The sequence below is a fragment of the Bubalus bubalis genome, chromosome 23, assembly GCF_019923935.1.
Source record: "Bubalus bubalis isolate 160015118507 breed Murrah chromosome 23, NDDB_SH_1, whole genome shotgun sequence".
In the NCBI taxonomy this organism is placed as follows: Eukaryota; Metazoa; Chordata; class Mammalia; order Artiodactyla; family Bovidae; genus Bubalus; species Bubalus bubalis.
In genome coordinates this window covers 22153363-22173615 of record NC_059179.1, presented here as the reverse complement: position 1 = coordinate 22173615, position 20253 = coordinate 22153363, and the positions used below count along the sequence as shown (strand labels likewise).

At 48.2% G+C, this 20253-nt stretch overlaps 1 long non-coding RNA gene across 1 annotated transcript; it reads left to right on the top strand.

The window, feature by feature from the left end:
- The first annotated feature begins 793 nt into the window (after positions 1-793).
- On the top strand, positions 794-5269 carry LOC123331447. Its single transcript, XR_006548091.2, has 2 exons — positions 794-933; positions 4955-5269. It is a non-coding gene; the product is annotated as an uncharacterized LOC123331447 (long non-coding RNA).
- The last annotated feature ends 14984 nt before the right edge of the window (positions 5270-20253 follow it).

Genomic DNA, 20253 nt, shown 5'->3' with positions numbered 1-20253 from the left:
AAAACTAGGGTTACACCTGGGCAGACCAGCACATACTTATCACCAACTCTGACCTGCCATTCCTGCCTTGGGCTACAAGTGACTTTGCTGAATTCTGCAAATTGGTCTGAATCTGGAGCACTTCGGACTTCCCACAGCATCCCTTCACTTGGTTACAAAGCATCAGACTTGATTGTCTTTCCTCTTTTCACTTTCTGTCCACCCTACCTCTCTTGTCGCACCTCCCTGCTGCTTCTTTTCTTAGTGTTCTTGGCACAGGAAATCTTCCTCAGCAGATCTTTTGCCCACTATGTACATGTGTGCACACAAACACACACACAAATTCAGGGGTACATGTAGACGTTCACTCTCAAAAACACAAACACAAACCTTTGAGCGTAAGACATCAGGCTGTCATTGAAGCCCCGGGTTCACCTACTCACACATGCACCTCTGCTATCTCCCACCCAAAAGCATGCACTCAGAGATGTATCCAACCACACACATTGGCCTGTTCACACCAAAGGACACACAAACACAAATATACATCCACTCAACATGCCAAGCGTGGTTATCACAGTTTATGCTGCCACCAAATCTTCCAGAGCTTGCCAGGGAATTACCGTATTTCATTTCGTATACATCTGTGTAATGTCCGTGCAGCATGCTTGGGGCTGGAACAGTTGTACGACAGGATGGATGAAAACCACTCCCCGGAAGGTCCCTGAGCTCTGAGTCATCCCAGAGAACCTGGAGAAGGAGGAGGAGCAGAGATCCGAGTGAGGGGTGTGGTCCACTCGTTGGAATCAAAACCTGCCCATCACCTGTGCTCTGTAAACCAGCAGAAGATCCTGAGGCAGGAAGTAGGAGCCAGTGGGTAACGCCAAAGGGGCGTGGACTTCAAAACAGGAAAGGAAGGAGCTATTGGGGCCTCTAAGTTCCAAAAAACACAAGGTAAAAATGGCATTTCCCTTGGGGGTGGCTACGTGGGCTCTGGTGAAGCCAGGACTGACTGTGGCCAGGGAGAGCAGCAAGGCTACACCACTGCGGTTGGTTTCCATTTCGGTGTGTTTCAAGAACACCAATCAGGGCAAAAAGAAATGGACTAGGGTAAAGAGTGGGGTTTCAAGGAGTCAAGTATAATGGAAAGATCAAAGGCATTGATTCAAATTCTCCTGCCACTCTAGTAGCTGTGTGGTCTTGACAGACATACTTAACCTCTCTGATCCTTAGTTTCCTCCTCTGTTAAATAAAGGTATGCTGCCTTCCTTGTGTGATTGTAGTGAGGATTAAGAGACGAAAAGACATAAAAGTACTAAGCCCAGTGGCTGGTGCATGCAAGATCCAACAGATGACGGCTGTATATGAGAAGGAAGTAATTACAAGGCCAGTGTAAGATGGCCTGAAACCCAGGACAGGAAGATTCAGAGTCTTCCTTTCCTTCAGGACCCAGAAAAAGGGCAGCTACAAGCTGAAATGCCTGTTTCTCATCAAGGATGCAGTGCACTGTGGTTAAGAATCTAATGCCAGATGGCCTGAGTTCAAATCCTACTAACTATGTGACCTACAGCTAACTTCTTTATGACTTGGTTTCCTCCTCTGTAAAATGGACATGATAATAATAATAGGATCTCTCTTATGAGCTTATTATGAGAAGTAAATGGCTTAATATTTGTAAAGTGCTTAGAGTACTATCTGACACAGAACAAATGCTGTACAAACATAAGCTAAGTAAATAAAAATAAAGCCAGGCTCACATGCTGATGGGGAATCTGGCTCTGAGAAGGATTCATAGGCGGCATGGCAGCCATGGGCCAGGCACAGACTGCCTCTTTGGCTGCAGGATCGGCTCTCTTTAGAACCCTGCACTCAGACTCCCTCTTTTGTCTGTGGTTTGTTTACCTTAGGAACAAGTTATCCTTTTAAGTGTTCAAGCTGCTCAAGGTTTTTCTAAGGGAAGAGTAGACATTTCTTTATATGTTGCTGGTGGCGCTATAAATTGGTCCCGTTCTCTCTGGGTTATGTAACAAAAACCATGATACTGTTCATATCCTTTGATCAGATAATCCCACTTTGGGGATCACATTCCCAAGGAAATAAAAAAGCAGTTTGTACAAAGATGTTTATAGCATCACTATTCACAGTGGCTCAGCCTTAGAAGCAACCCAAATACCCTACACTAGGGAAATGATTAAACCAGCCAGGGAACATCAGCACAAAGGAATAGTATACAGCCAGTCAATCCTAAATGAAATCAACCCTGAATATTCATTGGAAGGACTGATGCTGAAGCTCCAATACTTGGGCCACCTGATGCCAAGAGCCAACTCATTGGGAAAGACTAATGCTGGGAAAGATTGAGGAGATGGGGGTGGCAGAGGATGAGATGGTTAGATAGCATCACCGATTCAATAGACATGAGTTTGAGCAAATTCCAGGAGTTAGTGGAAGACAGAGGAGCATGACATGCTGCAGTCCATGGGTTCACAGAGAGTCAGACATGACTTAGCAACAGAACAACAAATTCAAATTGCTAACTATGACACAGACAAGCAGCAGAACATAACGCCTTCCTTGGTGAAGATGCTGAGCAGTTAAAAATATCAATATTCCCCAAGAAAATTTACAGACTGGATGTACTAGTCAAAATCACCCTAGAAATTTTCTTGACCTCAGAAAATAATTATTCCAAGTTTCACATGAAAGAGTAAATAGGTGAATATATCAGATAATTTTTCTAAACAAGAACAATTTTGACTAGACGTTCAAACATTTTGTTATAGAGCAACTAAACGGAAACAGTGTGGTGTAGGCACCAAGATAGACATTGAAATCAGTGGGACAGAAGAGAACCCAGAAACAGAGCCAATCACACCTAAGAATTGAATATAGATGTTTGAACACAAGGGAGAAGGGAGCATAACTCAATAAACAGGGTTGGGAAAGGTTTACCACTTGAACAATAAGTTATTTTATATCATAAAATTTAACACAAGAGGGACTAAATAGTTAAAATGATGACTAAGAGGATGCAGGGAAATGAAGTACAATGTAATGTTAAATTTTAAAAATTCACAAAAGATTGTATGTTCTTACTGACTACAGGGGCTTCCCTGGTGGCTCAGACAGTAGAGAATCTGCCTGCAAAGCAGGAGACCCGGGTTTGATCCCAGGTTGAGAAGATCTGCTAGAGAAGGGAGAGGCTATCCACTCCAGTAGTCTTGCCTGGAAAATCCTATGGACAGAGGAGCCTGGTGGGACATGACTGAGTGACTAACACACACACTCACTGACTACAGTGCTGAAAAAGTACAGGTCATAACCTTGATAAGGATCAAGGGATGGAACATTACAATTGCTGTAATAGTTGATGCTTCAAACTGATGGAATTTTTTGTTATTGAGAAGATAGGAGTTGGATAAAATAGGGAAAGGAGAGGGTGTGAGTCATCCCACCTTTCCATTAACACAGAGAAGTCGACGCTACTTGTAGAAGGGGTAGGACTACGTGTGCCCCAGGTCAGATGAGGGACCCCAGCAGCAGAGATTCAGGACAGCTAACAGGATACTCACTACCTTCCAAATCTGACTCCTGAACTTGGGCTTCCGCGTCCCCAAGCCAGCTCCTACCAGCTGGTTATACTCACCAGCTCCCTAGAGGCCAGATTACTGGGTTCCAATTTCAGTCATTCATCTAAAAACTGGGTGACCTTAGACCAGTAAATGAACCTCTCAGGATCTCAATTTTCTCATCTGTAAAATGGGGATAGTAGTAGCACCTATTCTTAGAACCATTGTGAGGATTAACTCATTTAATTCATGTAACTCCACATAATAGTGTGTGGCCCAGAGTAACTTCTCAATAAAAGTCAGTCATGATCTGGGGGAGTTGAAAGTTGACAGAATGCTAAGGGAGAAGTCAGAAAACAGCATTCGATTTCTGCGATACCTATGTCTTCTGAGTCTCCAGCTGGTTGTGAAGCTGAGCCCACCTGGTTCTCTCCCTCATCTCGACTGATGAGGCAAGAGAGACTGGGCCAAGAGGGGCCCTCGAGTGCAGACTAAGAATCCAGTGCTGACACACAGGGCTCAGCTGCCTCAGATTCTTCCTCCCTCCATGGGGGTTCCGCCTCCACTCCCCACCCAGGGACAAAAACCAAGCAAGTCACCATCAGGGATTTGGGGAAAATAGGCTTTGTGCCTGGGGGATAGAAAGGGGCCAGGTTCTGGGAGCTTGGCTGCAGGCCATGTCTCACTGGCCAGAGGCAGCTCTCCCAGCCAAGAACTGGGCACTCCCCCCGACCCCAGCAAGCTCTGTCCCGCTTGGAGTATGCTTGTGTCCTTCAACAATCCCTCCCTCCTGTTCAATTCCAGCCACAAGTCTTCAAGCTTACAGGAAAATGGAGATGCTTTTCTTGTACTGTCTTCCCTCTTGCTAAATCAGGCATAGATGGGTGGCAAGGGTAGAGGTACAATGGTCTGTTTCGCTGTACACTCCTCGCACATAAACCTGGGAGTACCCTTATCTTTTGATGAACACTTCCGTGTTTATTGCTATACAGCATTGTCATTATTACCTTTATTATAATTAGCCAAGGCAGGACTTCCTAGGACCTACTTAGTGTCCTCCAGGAGGGGCAAAGAGAGTGACTACCGGGTCCATTCAGGATGGAGAGACATGAAGGGCAGGGCTCTTTGAGAACCAGATTGCAAAGCACTTTCTTCTCCTGGGAACCAGACCAGGGGACCCTCTAGGAACCAATGTGATTATAGAATAAAGTGAATGTCAGCCCTGAGGAGGGGCATCCAGAGGGTCAGCTGCAGAAAGAAGAGAAGGAGGAAGCCTGAAAACGGCTGAGGGTCCTTCCTAACTCCATAGTGAGGCTAATCCCACAAACGTGTTGAAAGACTTTTGAAGCCAGACCCACGGAATGAAACCTCCTTTCATTCATCCCTTCACTTATTTATCCATGCAGCCAACTCTACTCTGTGCAGACAAACACATATAAGGACAGCAGCTGGGGTGACCACCACTGACGACCATTTCAACGCCACTGACCCAAACAACGTTTTCTCCAAACCAGTGACTGAGCTGGACAGACCTCCTGCGGGGGAGTTCACAGCGGGCAGGCCCAGAAACACTCTCATTTCTGTCAAAGCCGGAAACAACCACTTCTCAACCTTTCTGGAATTCCTGGTGACTTTGTAGTTCGCCTGTGTTTGTTATTTCTGCTAACTCCTGTTTGCCTGTAGTTCCTGATGATTAGAAAAACAAGCAAAGCAAGCCTTAAACACGAGAAGGGGGACATATGCTTATTTCAGAGCTCAGGAGCAGTAGAGATCTGGAGAGGTAGAGAGAGAGAGAGAGAAGTCAGAGCCTCCTCCCTGTCCCCACCACTCCCCCACGAATGTCCCCAGCCTCCACCTCACATCCTCTACTCCTTTCTCCTCCCCCTGCTCCCTGACATGTCCCCTAGCATCATACAGGGGCTCAGGTCCCCTCCCCCTCCCCCTTGGGAGTCTGGCCTTGAGCCTGGGGTGCTGGAGAACTTGGGCTGGGCCTGAGCACCCCCTCCCCAACTAATGAGCATTCGTTCTGGGATGAGCCCTGGCCTCCAAGGGTCAAAGGTGGCAGCTTTATTTACTCACAGCCATACTCTCACTGCTCCAGCCCTTTCATCATTTTTTATAATGGAAACAGCCCAGTGGCCACAGGCGCCCTGGGAGACCACCCCACTACCTCCCTTCTCCCTGCAGTCTCCAGACACACAGACATTTGTATCCCTCCAATAAGGGCTCAGATTTCTCAACAAAGTACAGCTTTGCTCTCAGGACAGTTCTCAGCTGTCGATTTGATCACATTCCTCTGTCTGTTTAGAGCCTGAACCAGAGAGGCTGGAGGTTGGCCTCAGCCTGTGAAAGTGGCACGGGGTTGTGAGAAACGGGTGTCATGCGTGAGCCTGGGGGTGCATGGTGTGAGGGTGCATTTGTGTGGGAAAACCAAGGTAAGTATAACACATCTGTCTTGAAAACATGTTTGTGTGTGTGAGAACCCCTGTGAGTGTGTATAAGCATGAGTATCTGGGTGTGAGTATTTACATGTGTGCATGATGGTCACATATGTGAGTGTAAGAGAATGTGCACATGTGCATGAGAAGTTGGGTGTGTGTGCATGTGCTTATGTGTGAGTTTGTGTGCATGCTTGTGGCAGAACCATGTACACATGAGCCTGCCTGCCTGTGTGTGAGCACAAATATAAGTTTGTGTGCATCTCCAGGTATATAGTGTTTAAGGCCGTGTCAGCACAACCTAGAAAGGTCTCAGAACTGTAATGTTAAAGCAAAGACAGGCACAGAAGTTAATGTGCTCTACGATGCCATGTGTATGAAGGATATGTGCGTGCATGCTAAATCACTTCAGTTGTGTCCGACTCTTTGTGACCCTATGGGCTGTGGCCCACCAGGCTTCTCTGTCCATGGGATTCTCCAGGCAAGAATACTGGAGACGATTGCCATGCCCTTCTCCAGGGGATCTTCCCAACCCAGATATCGAACCCACACCTCTTTTGTCTCCTGCATTGGCAGGCAGGTTCTTTACTACTAGTGCCACATGGGAAGCCCTTATATGAAGGATAGAAATAGACAAAACTAACCCATAGTATGAGAAGTCAGACTAGGGTATTGTGCCTGGAAAGGGGGCATGAGGGAGTCCCTGGGATACTGAGAATATTCTTCATTTTGATCAGGATACTGTCTACATGGGGGTGTCTACCTTGTGGAAACTCACTGAGTTCTAGTCACATATATAATAATAAACCATAAGGCACATAATTTAGATATTGTCTGAATATATGTTGTAATTCAATAAAACATTTACCCCCAAAAATGAACGTGGGGGTAAATCTCCACCCACATGCCCCACACGTGCCCCCGTCATCCCTTCTGGCCACTTGTTCCGCATTCTCTTCCTTCCCCTCCTCACACCCCCTGAAGGTGGGGGTGTCTGGGTGTTTAAGAGGAGCATGTGTCAGGGTCGCTGAGTCTGGGGTCCTCCTCAGCTTCATGGCCCTCCTCCCTACTTCCATCTCACCTTCCTTGGCCTCTCCTTAAAACTCAGCAGCCCCATCCGAGACAGTGTCCTGGGGGTAGAGCTCAGATGAGGGGAGATTTGGGTCCACCCTCCAGGAGCCCTCACACCGAAATTCTGCACTGGGCCAGACCTCAGATGTATACACTGATGTGACAGTGTTAGAAGTCCAGTCACTCTTAAGGGGGACAGAATGCACATGGGAGGGAGCGGGTACTGCAGGGCGTGTGTTCAGTGTGGGTTTTTAGAAGAAAAAAATCTCAAGAGGGTCTCTCTTTGGAAACCCCCAAAGACAGACCTTGGCCGTACTATTTAAGCTCCTGGGATCTGATTTCTTAAAGTGAAAGAAAGCATTCCGGGCTCCCGCACCGTCCCTGTGATTATGTGTGTACGTGATTGTGTGCACGTGTCCGTGGGTGATGTGTGTGGCCATGCGTGTGCTTGTGGCTGTATGTTAGGACACGCACGTGAGCCCCTGTGATTCCAAGGGGCACAAGAGTGCTTGTGCTCCAAACGGGGGACAGAGTAAGCACATTTCCTTTCAAATTACTTTGCCTTGTGAGTCCCACAACACTGGCCTGCCACACATCCCACTTGGGGGTTCAGACCCTCAGATTTATGCAGGTCTCCAAGACCTAGGGTCTACCCTGGGAAGGGGGCTGTGCCTCTGAGGCAGGAGGGTCAGCTTGGCTCAGTCCTCCCATCCTCCTCCAGGCAGACTCATTCACTCCCTTCCGCAGGCTGGCGCCTGCCCTGGCGCTCTAAGGAACCTGGCTCTGTCAGCTCCATCCCAGGCCCCCCCCCAACCCTGCCCCCATCCCTCCCTGAATCAGTGCCCCTCCCACCCTCTCCCAAACCTGCTCAACCCGCCTGGCGGCCCAGCATCTCCCAGAGGTGCCTCCTGCACCCCTCTCCAGGGGAACAGCCATCACACAGAACCAGGAGAGACAGTGAGAGCTGGGAGTAGGGTAGGTGGAGGGCGGGCTGACTCCTTCAGAAGGGGTGGGGAGATTAGGCTTGCTGCTTCCAGAGCTGTCCTGATGCTTCTCTCAGAACTTAGCTATAGCGCCCCCTCCCCCACTGCCCAGGTCTCTCCTGCCAGTCAGGACTCTGATAGTAACCTCCTTTTTCCCACCCCCACCCTCAGTGGCTCAGTCTACCCTGCGGGCTCAGCTGACATTCTATCTAAGTGACCCAGAGGGGCCACTGGGACTTGCCACACCCGGGAGTGTCCTGGAGTCCTGGAAGCATGGAAGGGATGAGAGACAGTTGTGAGTCACCACACCCCTTCCCAGGGCTCCCTTTGAGGATGGGGGCCTGGCTCTGGACTCTTGGAATAGTGACCTCAATTTCCTGAAGCACCTTAGGTCAGTAGGAATCTACAAAGGGTGGACAGACCCACCCAGTCATCTCCCCCTCCTCGCTGGAAGACAGGATAAGACAGTGTTCCTCCCTTTGAGGGGAGGAGAAACATTAACATGTATACACAGATGCACAGAATAAAGAACAATTTGTTGAGTGCTCATTATGTGCCAGGAACTGTTCTAAGAGTTTTATACAACTTAGCTCTTTTTGGGCTCCCCTGATAGCTCAGTTGGTAAAGAATCCTCCTGCAATGCAGGAGACCTGGGTTCTATACCTGGATCAGGAAGATCCCCTGGAGAAGGGAAAAGCTACCCACTCCAGTATTCTGGCCTGGAGAATTCCATGGACTGTATAGTCCATGGGGTCCCAAAAGGTTGGACATGACTGAGCAACTTTCACTTTCACTTTTACTAGCTCTTTTCACTTCACAGCAATCCTATGGCAAAGGTACATTCATTATCCCCATTTTAGAGATGGGAAGACTTGGTCAAGATCATATCTCCAGTAAATAGTGGGTTCAAACCCAAGCAACACAAACTGTACTCTTAACTGCCACAACATTTGCATAATTACCCTTAAAGATACACATACCTACTCATACTTAGGACAAGCCATCTTATATACACAGCATAGAAATACATCATTACCCAGATGTTAATCATACCTAATATTCATACAGTGATTCATTTACAAATCACTTTCACGCCTGGACACAATACCTACCAAAGGAGGGATTGTTTTCCCGTAAATAGCAATTAAAGCTGCCATTTACTGACTCAACTGAGGTTCAACTATTCGCTGGAAGTGGTTCATCTTCTCTTTCCTTTCTCTCTTTAAATAAAGGTAAAATATGATTTTACTAAATTAATTTTAGCAGTAAAATGAGAATAGCAGTACAAATGAGAATAAAGTGAAAAGTAAAAGGCCACCTTCTTCCTCCTGATATTCCCACTTGCAGAGGTAACCACTGTTAACAGTTTCTTTGTATATTATCCCAGAAATTGTCAATGCACACAGAAGCAAATAGTATTGGAGATTATATGTGGATCTAACCCTTGGGAAGAAGCTTTGCTTCTCCTCTTTTACAGATGAAAATTTCTTAAAGGTGGGGCAGCTCTCCAAGGTTGCTCAGCTATGGCGTCTAGCAAGTTTTGTTACGAATCCACCTACCTGGCCTGAAACCTGTGTTCTCATTCCCTCTGCTCCCCAGGCCCATTGCATCCTCTTTCACTGTGATGGCCCAGCCTAGGTGAAAGGCTCCATCGCCCCCATAAACAGGTCTGGCCCCTGCTGCTCTGCACTCTAGGGCAGGGTGGGGAGCTCGTCTGGAGAAGTTCATTCCCTCCAGCAACTTAATCTGGGGGACAAGTAGCTGGGCCGATCCCTGCTAAAAGGAGGGTAGGGAGCAGGCCTGGGAACCTGACTGACATCCCTGCAGGGTCCACATCACCAGAGGGACGCATCCCAGGGTACCCCTCTTGAGTCCACATTAGGCTCCCCAAAGCCTTGAGGATTAGGGAGTGCTGTAGGAGACAGGCCTTATCAGACGGTGCCTCGAAGGCAGGGACACAGATCAGGGAGCGGGGTGAGTCCAGGGCTCCCAGGAAGAAGAGGGATGTTAGATATAATGTCAGTCTTTAGATACAAACTTCAACCCTCCGCTCTGCCTCCAGGAGAGGCTGACCATGGACACGGCAAGGACTATTCCTAGCTCCTGGGTGCAAGAGGCTCTGGAAGCACCCTGCCCTCTGGGTAAGCTTTTTGTGACTGCTCCTGGGTCAGCTTTCAGTAGGACCTCCCCCCCGACCTGTCCTCAACTTCTCTCCCTACAGAGCCTGCAAGGGTGGGACCTGGGCAGGTGTGAGTTGCCAGGGTTTGGCTGCAACCCAACTGCTGAGGCTTTCAAGACTCCCAAGTGTCTGTTCTGACACAGGTGGCCCAGGCTGTCCCTGATGGTCCTTTGTGCCTTGGAATTACCACCCAGTACCCACATTTCCTGTCGTTATACATAATCTGGAGAATGGGCCAGGGCCGGGATGAGACCACCCTTCCCCAGTCCACAGGGGAGACTCTTTGGGATAGAATTCTCAGCGAGTTGCCCCCTTCCTATGTGAACAAGAGGGAGTGTCCATCGGGAATGCCTGAGGTCTGTTCTCAGGGGAGGGATAGAAAGCCAAGGCGAGGTTTTCGAGGGCCACAGGGGAGGCACTGAGGCTTTACCCATTGCTCAATCATCTCTGGGCCACGCTGACGCCATGGGACAAGGCGGCTCCTCAAGAGCTCACCCTCTCCCTCCTCTGCACATGGCAGGGCCCCCCCAGATCCCCGTCACTCCCAGGATCATGACCACACACCTGAACATGGACTGTTTTTGAAAGCGCACAGCTCTGTTGAGTACAGGATGGGTGTTTGTGGGACACCCCATTTCTACCTGTTGATAGCACCAGTGCTGGACCTGAAATCCAAGGACACAAGTCTCTTTCCAGCTTGGCTTGACTCTGGGCTAGTCAGTTTCCCACCCTGAGCCTCAGTTTGCCCATCAGTAAAATATGATTTGGACTAAATTTAGAATCATGGGAATCTGGGAATGAGCTGGGGTGAGTGAAGTTGGCAGTGGGGGTTCTGCTTGTGGAATTGAGCAGGATCTCTCTCCAGGGGGAATACTGTGGAAGGCAGGGGCCCCTAAAAAGACATCATTGGTCAAGGAGAAAGGAAGCATGTATGTTTGTTATGAGTGTTTTTATGAATGTATATGTGATGTGCACATGTGTACACAGGGGCACGGACTTATGTGTAAGGGTGTGTGTGTGTGTGTGTGTGTGTGAGGCTAATTGATCCCTCCCTCCCAGTTGGGGTGGGGGAAGGGCCAAGAAGGCAGCCACTCATTAGGAGGCAGCTAATGGGTCCAAATGGCCGTGTCAGCAAAGGCTGAGCTCAGATGAGCTTCCTCCCGGAGTGGGGAGGGGGAGAGATGTGAACTAGGAGGAGGAGGGAGAAGGAGAGCGAAAAAGATGGGATAAGGAAGGGGGAAGAGCAACGCTTTCCCAGAAGAAACTAGAAGACTTGACATGTCTCCAGTGCTGTCCCCGTTAATAAACCCTCCCACCTTCGAGGAGAAAAAGCTCTTTGACCAGAGAAGTGGAGATGGAGAACCAGTTGAGGAGGGAAAGGAGGCCCCAAGGGTTCCTGCCCCAGACACAGGTAGACCGGCCGGCACTCACAGTCGTAGAGACACACACTGCAGATCGCACACCCTCGATATGGATCCATGCATGTAGGGGGCCGTGTGCTCACCCTGGGACATGCCCCCTCGGGCACCTGTGCCCACGAGAACGTACATGTGAGTTCATCCAAGGATGACAGTTCTGTGTCTGGTGCAAGGGAGATAAAAATGAAGAGCCTGCTCCAGGAGCTGACTTTTAGTGGGGGCAGCGCTAAGGAAATAGACCATTCATGTGGTCTGACACATGCTGTACTGCAGATGCACCTGTAAAGACCATGAGGGGATCAGCTGCAGTTCTTGCCTGGAGCCACGTTCAAACTGAGGAGCAGGGAGTGAGAACCGAGGCCTGCAGCCCCTACTTCTCTTCATTCAGCTGAGTCCTGTGAGGGGACCCTTCACGTCCCACCCATCTCCACCACCACACCTCCTTCCCCACACCAGATACCTGCCATTGCTTACAGTCTCTCACTTCCAATTGTGAAAACACTACTGGGCAAGCCCTGATTTTGGCAAATCAGATTCCTAGTCCAGGGACCCCAGTGATGATGGAGGAGGTCTCCAAACTTTACATATTTCTTTCTATCTTGCACCACTCACAAAGTAGACTCCAGAGGAAATAAATGTTAGGCCCTAAAAATGCTAGAAGACACGTTAAAATTAAATAATTTTGGATTAAAGAAGGCTGTTTAAGACACAAGCTATAAAAGCCATAAAGAAGAACACTGACAAATATACTACAACTAAATTTTAAACTGCTATGTGGGAAAAGGTCAGAAATTGCATAGAAAGACAGGCAACCGAAGCATAACAGATGTTAACATACAGAATAAAGAATGCTAACACAGTAAGAAAGAGATTTTTAAAAGCACATTAGGTGGGAGTTCCTAGGTGGGGTAATGGTTAGGATTTGGTGCTCTCGCTGTCATGGCCTGAGTTCGATCCCTGATCAGGGAACCGAAGCAAGCAGCATGGTGCCGCCAAAAAAAATGTTCTAGAAAGATGGGCAAAGTATAGGAACAGGCAATTTATAGAAACAGAAATACAAAATGTCCAATAAATTTAGGAAAACATGCTCAACATTACAGATGCACAATTCTAATTATAGAAACACAAATTAAAACAAACACCAGATTCATTTTTGCTTAATGCAATAGATTAGCAAAACTTCAGAAAACTGATGGTATCCAGCATTGGAGAAAGCATCCATAACCAGGTGGTCTCATCGGTAACTGGAAGCACTGTAAACAGATCCAGTCTTCTTAGAGGGCACTGTGGCAGTTTCTATTAAAATCAACAATGGCCATCTTTGTCTTAGCAACTTTATTTCTAGATACTCATTATCCTAACGAAATAGTCACGTCTGCCCACAGAACCATATACCAGAGAATTTACTGAGCATTGTTTATAACAATGAAAAATTAGAAGCAACCCAACAGTCCACTGGTGAGGGGTGGCTAAATAAACAGTGAAACCCCATGCTACAGAATATTTAATATGTCACTGTTAAAAACTATGAAGTAATCTCTAGGTATTGATTCAGGAGAATCTCAAAGACATATTTTTTTCCAAGCCATATTTTTAATTAGAAAAGCAAGTTGCAGAAAAATAAGAATATTTGTCTGCAAAGATTAAAAACACACCCCAAAATGGTGTGTTTCTTTGTATATATAACATACAGATAAATGCATAAGAAATGGTCTGGAAGGCTACCCAGTAAACTGACCACAGCTGTGAACTCTGGGGGGAGATTCTGGAATTGGAAAGAGTGTTTCATCTATATTTCTTATAGCAAGAATTTTGAAATTTAAGTTTTAATAAAAGTTTACTGAATCAATTAATAACAGGATCAGCAGTGAGACCTGACATACACATGAGACACCAAGAGTCTTGGCCACTGACTGCAGAGGGAGGCCCTCTTTGGCAACAATCCTGCTTTGGCAAATGTCACAAAGGTTTGCCTTCCGTTCCACTCCTGAAAAGTGAAAATTAGGGAGCTGTCCAGATGAACTGGCTTGGATCCCTCGTTTTACAGAAGTAAGGAAAGATGGCCAGAGCTCAAAACACAGCTGCCGAAAGATCACAAAAGGTTAACGGAAGGGGGAGCGTGGCAAGTTGACCTAAAATTTGTCATCTTAGATATGGGAGACCTGGGTTCGATCCCTAGGTTGGGAAGATCCCCTGGAGAAGGGAAAGGCTACCCATTCCAGTATTCTGGCCTGGAGAATTCCATGGACTATATAGTCCATGGGGTCCCAAAGAGTTGGACACGACTGAATGACTTCCACTTCACACTTGTAATCTTAGATATACATCCAGGCCCAGGGGCTCCTGGTTGTACACACAGCCTCCGAGTTCTGCCCCAGCAATCATGACAAAATTTTTAAAATTCTTTTTATGTTATATATTTATGTATTTATTGGCTGTGCCTTGCAGCATGTGGGATCTTAGTTCCTTGACCAGGGATGGAACCCACGCCCCCTGCATTGGAAGCACAGAGTCTTAACCACTGGACTGCCAGTGGTTATGGGAGTCCCTGTTAGGGAGCTCCCTAATTTTCACTTTTCAGGAGTGGAATGGAAGGCAAACCTTTGTGACATTTGCCAAAGAAGATTGTTTGTCCCATAACAAATACTGAGTAGTGGCTGGCACTAACAGTCATTCCATCAGACAGCCCTCTGTAGTCCATAGGATCCTGCCTTATGTTGACGCATTTCCTCACTTGTTCCTCAGTCCATCTCTGAGAGGGAGCTTCTGCTGCTACCCTTATGTCACCGATGAAGAAACTGATGCTCAGAGAGATTCAAGATTTGACCGGGTCCACTCAGACAACAAGGGGCCGAGCAAAACAACCTCAGTCCTTTTGAATCCTAATCTCCAACTCCTTCGACTGCAGCAAAATCCCTTTCAGGGTTCCCATCTGTTCCCCGCCGAGTTTTTCTGGGCCCAAGATTTAGTCCTGGCCTGATATTTGCTCTGGGAGTAATCCAGACTCTGAGGCTGATCCCAGGCAGAGGACTTAACTGAGGCCTTGGGATGCTGATGAAGACCACGAGAGGCAGTATCGAGTGGTGGTTACGAGCAGGCACTTAGCATTAGATGCAACAGGGCTCCAGTCCCAGTTTCTAGCCTGGTGACCTTGAGAAAGTTACTTAACATCTTTGCCTATTTCCTCATCCATAAAATAGGAATAATATGAGAATCTCTCAGGGTTGTATTGAACATGCATAGAGATAACAGATGTTAAGGCCTTAGTTCAGTGTTTAGTTCTCACTAATATGCTGAAGATGCTATGGCAAATATTCATGGTGGATGGCCCGCCCACTCTGGTCAGCATGACTTGAATTTTAAGATTTTTTAAATTTCTTTTTAAAAAATAATTTTATTTATTTATTTGGCTGTGCTAGGTCTTCATGGCTACAAGTAGGCTTTTCTCTAGTTGTGGTGCTCAGGCTTCTCGTGTTGGTGGCTTCTCTTGTTGCGGAGCATGGGCTCTAGAGCACAGGCTCAGTAGCTGTGGTGTATGGGCTTGGTTGCTCTGTGGCATATGGGATCCTCCTGGCCCTGGGATTGAACCCATGTCTCCTGCATTGGCAGGTGGATTCTTTACCACTGAACCACCAGGAAAGCCCTGGATTTCAGTTTCAGTCCACACTTGTACCATAGAAGAAGCTGTATCAGAGAAAGATGTGACCAAGCAGCTTGGAAACTGTAGAGGAGTGCCTGACTCCTGGATGCTGAGTAGGCACCCAGCTGCAAACAGGAAGTGAGTCCCCACAAAGATGAGTCCCCACACAAGAAAACAGGTCCTTGGAGTGGGCCGTCCAAGAGGCAGTCTGAGCTCACTGTGGGGGGATGGGGGAGGGCTGTGGTCAAAAGCAGAATGGGCCAGTATGCCAAGCAGAGTTGCCAGGAGGCACGGACTGGAGAGGTCTTGTGATACTTCAGGTCCAAAATGAGACTCTGCCAGATAGAAACCATGGGCCCAGGTGCTTCGTGGATCCGGATTTCTCTTCATCTGGGTGTCTGTGTCTGGAAGGAAGCCAGAGAGGGATAAAGAGAATAAGGTATTCAGAAGACTTCATCCCCAAAGCAGCCTCCAAGTTTTGGCAACTGCTGACGGGGAGCATCCAGAGCTTCCCGAGGTCAAGGAGAGGGGCTCTATAAGACATCAATTCCACAACATCATTTCCACAAGGCTGCTTCTGTTGCCTCTCCTCACCCCAGTCCTGCAGGAGCCTAAGGCCTAATAGTTACCAGATCATGGGGCAGCAGGTGTGGAAGGAAATGTCCACCTTGCCAAGGCATAGGGCACTCCTCTTCACTAGTTGCCAAGTCAGCAGCTGACTCAGGGGCCACTCTTAAGCCTCCTTACCCTCCAGCTCACCCCACATCCAACTGATCACCAAGCCCTCCCCAGGATTACTAACTTCTCTCTCCCTCCTCACCACCTCCTTCGCCTAGGCCAGCACCTTCCACCTGAACCAAGGCAACAACCTCCTGTGCTATGCTGTGCTTAGGCGCTCAGTTGTGTCCAACTCTTTACAACCCCATGGACTGTAGCCTGCCAGGCTCTTCTGTCCACGGGACTCTCCAGGCAAGCATACTGGAGTGGGTTGCCAGTCCCTTCTCCAGGGGATCTTCCCAACCCAGAGATCAAACGCAGGTCTCCCACATTGCAGGTGGATTCTTTACTGTCTGAGCCACCAGGGAAGCCCAACAACCTCCTGGCTGGAATCTAATTCTCTGATCCACTGCCCACAAGGCCACAAGAACAATCTTTCTAAATTATGTGTCTGAACAAGCTACCCTTCCGTTAAATACCCTCTGGGGTTCCTTATTGCCTTGGAAGTCAAATTCAAGTTCAAACTCTTTGTCAGGTTTTCAAGGTCCCTGCTTTCCTCTCCAGTCTCATCTCTGATCATTCACCATCTCATAATTTATGCTCTGGCTGGACAGAACTACTTAAAGTTCCTCAGGCTCTCTCCTCAGAACTCCTGAAACAGAATCTGAATTTTAACCTGATCCCTAGATGAGTCGCCTACACATTAAAGTTTGAGAAGCACAGCTCTAGGCTAATTCTCCAAAATTGCCTGAGAATTAGAATTGCAAATGCTCATTCCTGGGCACCATCCTAGCTCCACCAAGTCAGAATTTCCAGCACAGGGGCCTGGGAAGCTGTATATTTACCAATACGCAACTGATTTTTTTTCACCAGGAAAGTTTGGGAATCATTATCAGTGCTTCTCAATTTCAACTACACATTAGAATCCCCTGGGGCGGGGGGGTTGCAGTAAAACTATTTCCATGATTAGAGAGGCTGGTCCGCATGCAGCCAGGCGCCAAGCTGGTTCAGATCATCCCCAGGTGATCCGTGTGAGATGTCGAGGTAGGGTTGAGAACCGCCACACTCAGTAGATGGTTTCCAAAGGCAGGTGTGTGGAACTAGTAGCACCGAATCACCTGAGAAGCTCAATGAAGGACCAGGGCTGCCACAGACCTAGAACCCTGGGGTCTTAGTGGGGAATGGTCTGCAGAAAGTTAAGTGAGAGACCCAGGGAGAGAGCCTCTACCCTGGGGCCCTCACCTCCATAGAGGGAGGCAGCAGTAGTTTCCAGAGTGTGATGGGTTGTGGCAAGATGGGGGTTCCCTGGAGCAGAGCAGAGGAGGACGGTGCAGATGGGAACCTGAGTTCAGCACACAGAGCCAAGATGGACAGAGTTTGCAGCTCTACCTGCTCACTCTCTCATCTAACCAACCCTCCTGAACCTGGGCCTGGAGCCTCGTCAGGTGGGCTGCGGCTCTGGCATGCTACCCCACCCCGTCTTGGAACCTGGCTGGGGTATGAGCCTGTCTTGGAGGTGGGAGTCAGGGGAGGGAGGCAGAAGATGGAGAGAGTTCACTGACTTCCCAAGAACCTACAGCTGACGGATTACAAAATGCTGTCTGCCCTATAACTGCATTTGGTGCTCGCGGTTACCCTGTGAGAGGTTTTCTCCACGAGTGTATGTATGGAAACTTAGAGAAGTGATATGTCCAAGCCACAGAGCTGGTCAATAGCATCGCAGTGATTGGATCCTGGATCTTCTGGGAATTTCACCTCTAAGATATACCGACAGGAACTGTCTTTCCCACTCATGTTGGTGCCCCCACACCCCTGCACAGTCATTTACATTCAGAAGCACCCACACCCCACACGGTTACATATGCACATGCCTAATCACACTTGCTCTGAGACCACACATTCACTCTCTCACACTGATGAATACACAGCCTCACGGACACACACACTTCCAGTGGCTAGCATACATACATGCACAGGCACAATGCATCCACACTCACTCTCATAAGGCCCTGTTGGCTCACCTTCCTTCCCAGAGGCCAAGTCTCTAATCATAACCTTGACCCCACTACAAGTCTCCACTTACTCATCTGTAAATCAGGGCTGCTATGTCTGCCTGCCTGAAAGGACTGATCAGGTCAGATCAGATCAGATCAGTTGCTCAGTCGTGTCCGACTCTTTGCAACCCCATGAATCGCAGCACGCCAGGCCTCCCTGTCCATCACCAACTCCCAGAGTTCACTCAGACTCACGTCCATCGAGTCAGTGATGCCATCCAGCCATCTCATCCTCTGTCGTCCCCTTCTCCTCCTGCCCTCAATCCCTCCCAGCATCAGAGTCTTTTCCAATGAGTCAACTCTTTGCGTGAGGTGGCCAAAGTACTGGAGTTTCAGCTTGAGCATCATTCCTTCCAAAGAAATCCCAGGGCTGATCTCCTTCAGAATGGACTGGTTGGGTCTCCTTGCAGTCCAAGGGACTCTCAAGAGTCTACTCCAACACCACAGTTCAAAAGCATCAATTCTTCGGCTCTCAGCCTTCTTCACAGTCCAACACTCACATCCATACATGACCTCAGGAAAAACCATAGCCTTGACTAGACAAACCTTTGTTGGCAAAGTAATGTCTCTGCTTTTGAATATGCTATCTAGGATGGTCATAACTTTCCTTCCAAGGAGTAAGCGCCTTTTAATTTCATGGCTGCAGTCACCATTTGCAGTGATTTTGGAGCCCAGAAAAATAAAGTATGACACTGTTTCCACTGTTTCCCCATCTATTTCCCATGAAGTGATGGGACCGGATGCCATGTTCTTCATTTTCTGAATGTTGAGCTTTAAGCCAACTTTTTCACTCTCCACTTTCACTTTCATCAAGAGGCTTTTGAGTTCCTCTTCACTTTCTGCCATCAGGGTGGTGTCATCTGCATATCTGAGGTTATTGATATTTCTCCCAGCAATCTTGATTCCAGCTTGTGTTTCTTCCAGCCCAGCGTTTCTCATGATGTACTCTGCATATAAGTTAAATAAGCAGGGTGACAATATACAGCCTTGACGAACTCCTTTTCCTATTTGGAATGTCAAATTACAAAAGCATTTGGCGCAACACATGGAAAATACTCAATAAGTAGGAGCTGGTTTTGTTACCCTTGCTATCGTTGTTGTTCAGTTGCCAAGTCATGTCTGACTCTCTGCAACCCCAAGGACTGCAGCACGCCAAGCTCCCCTGTCCTTCACTATCTCCCATAGTTTGCTCAAACTCATGTCCACTGAGTCAGTGATGTCATCTAACCATCTCATCCTCTGTCGTCCCCTTCTCCTCCTCCCATCAATCTATCCCAGCATCAGGGTCTTTTCCTACAAGTCGGCTCTCAGCATTAGGTGGCCAAAGTATTGGAGCTTCAGCATCAGTCCTTCCAATGAATATTCAGGGTTGATTTCCTTTAGGATTAAGTAATCTCCTTGCTGTCCGAGGGACTCTCAAGAGTCTTCTCCAGCACCACAATTGGAAGGCATCAATTCTTCAGTGCTCAGAACTCTTGATATTATGATCGTTATTGAACATGTCCCAGCTGTGGCCTATTGTAGAGATCACCCAATGGGCATATGTGCCATGGTGACTTTTCCTGGGTAAAGCAGAAGGGCAAGGGTAGGGGTAAAAGCAGGCACTGGGGTGAGAAACCAGAGAACAGTGAGTCAGGGGCTCCTCCCAGCTGGGGGCAGGCACAGCTGGTTTGGAAGGCAGTTCCTGCCCCATCACGGAGGCCCATGAGAGCTGGGGGCCTTTCCCTAGTCTTGGCTGCCTGGCATCCCATCCCTCCGAAGCAATAGATAGAAATCAAGGCCCGCCCCTCAGCAGTATCTGCCATCATCCTCTTTATCTCTGGCCCCAGAGCCCCAGCCGGCACCACAGCCTTCTCACTGTCACTCCCCCAGAAGCTTTGTAGCATTCTCCAGGCACCCCAGGAAGGCTTGAAGGATCGGGACTTTCTTCCTCATGGACAGTCAGACTGGGAAGCGTTTTCTGCTAATTTACCCTAAGATGGGAAAATGAGGGTTGGGACCCCAATCCAATCCAGAGAACGCGTCCAGCACAGCTGGACCCAGAAGCCCGGCTGTGACCTTCCGTCCTCAGACACTGAGCACCAGGTCTGTCCGAGCCAGCCTGAGGGGTTTAGGAAGGCCAGACTTACTTGGCCAGTGGCTGGGGTGAGACTTTGGCCACCTGATGCAAAGAACTGACTCATTGGAAAAGACTTGATGCTGGGA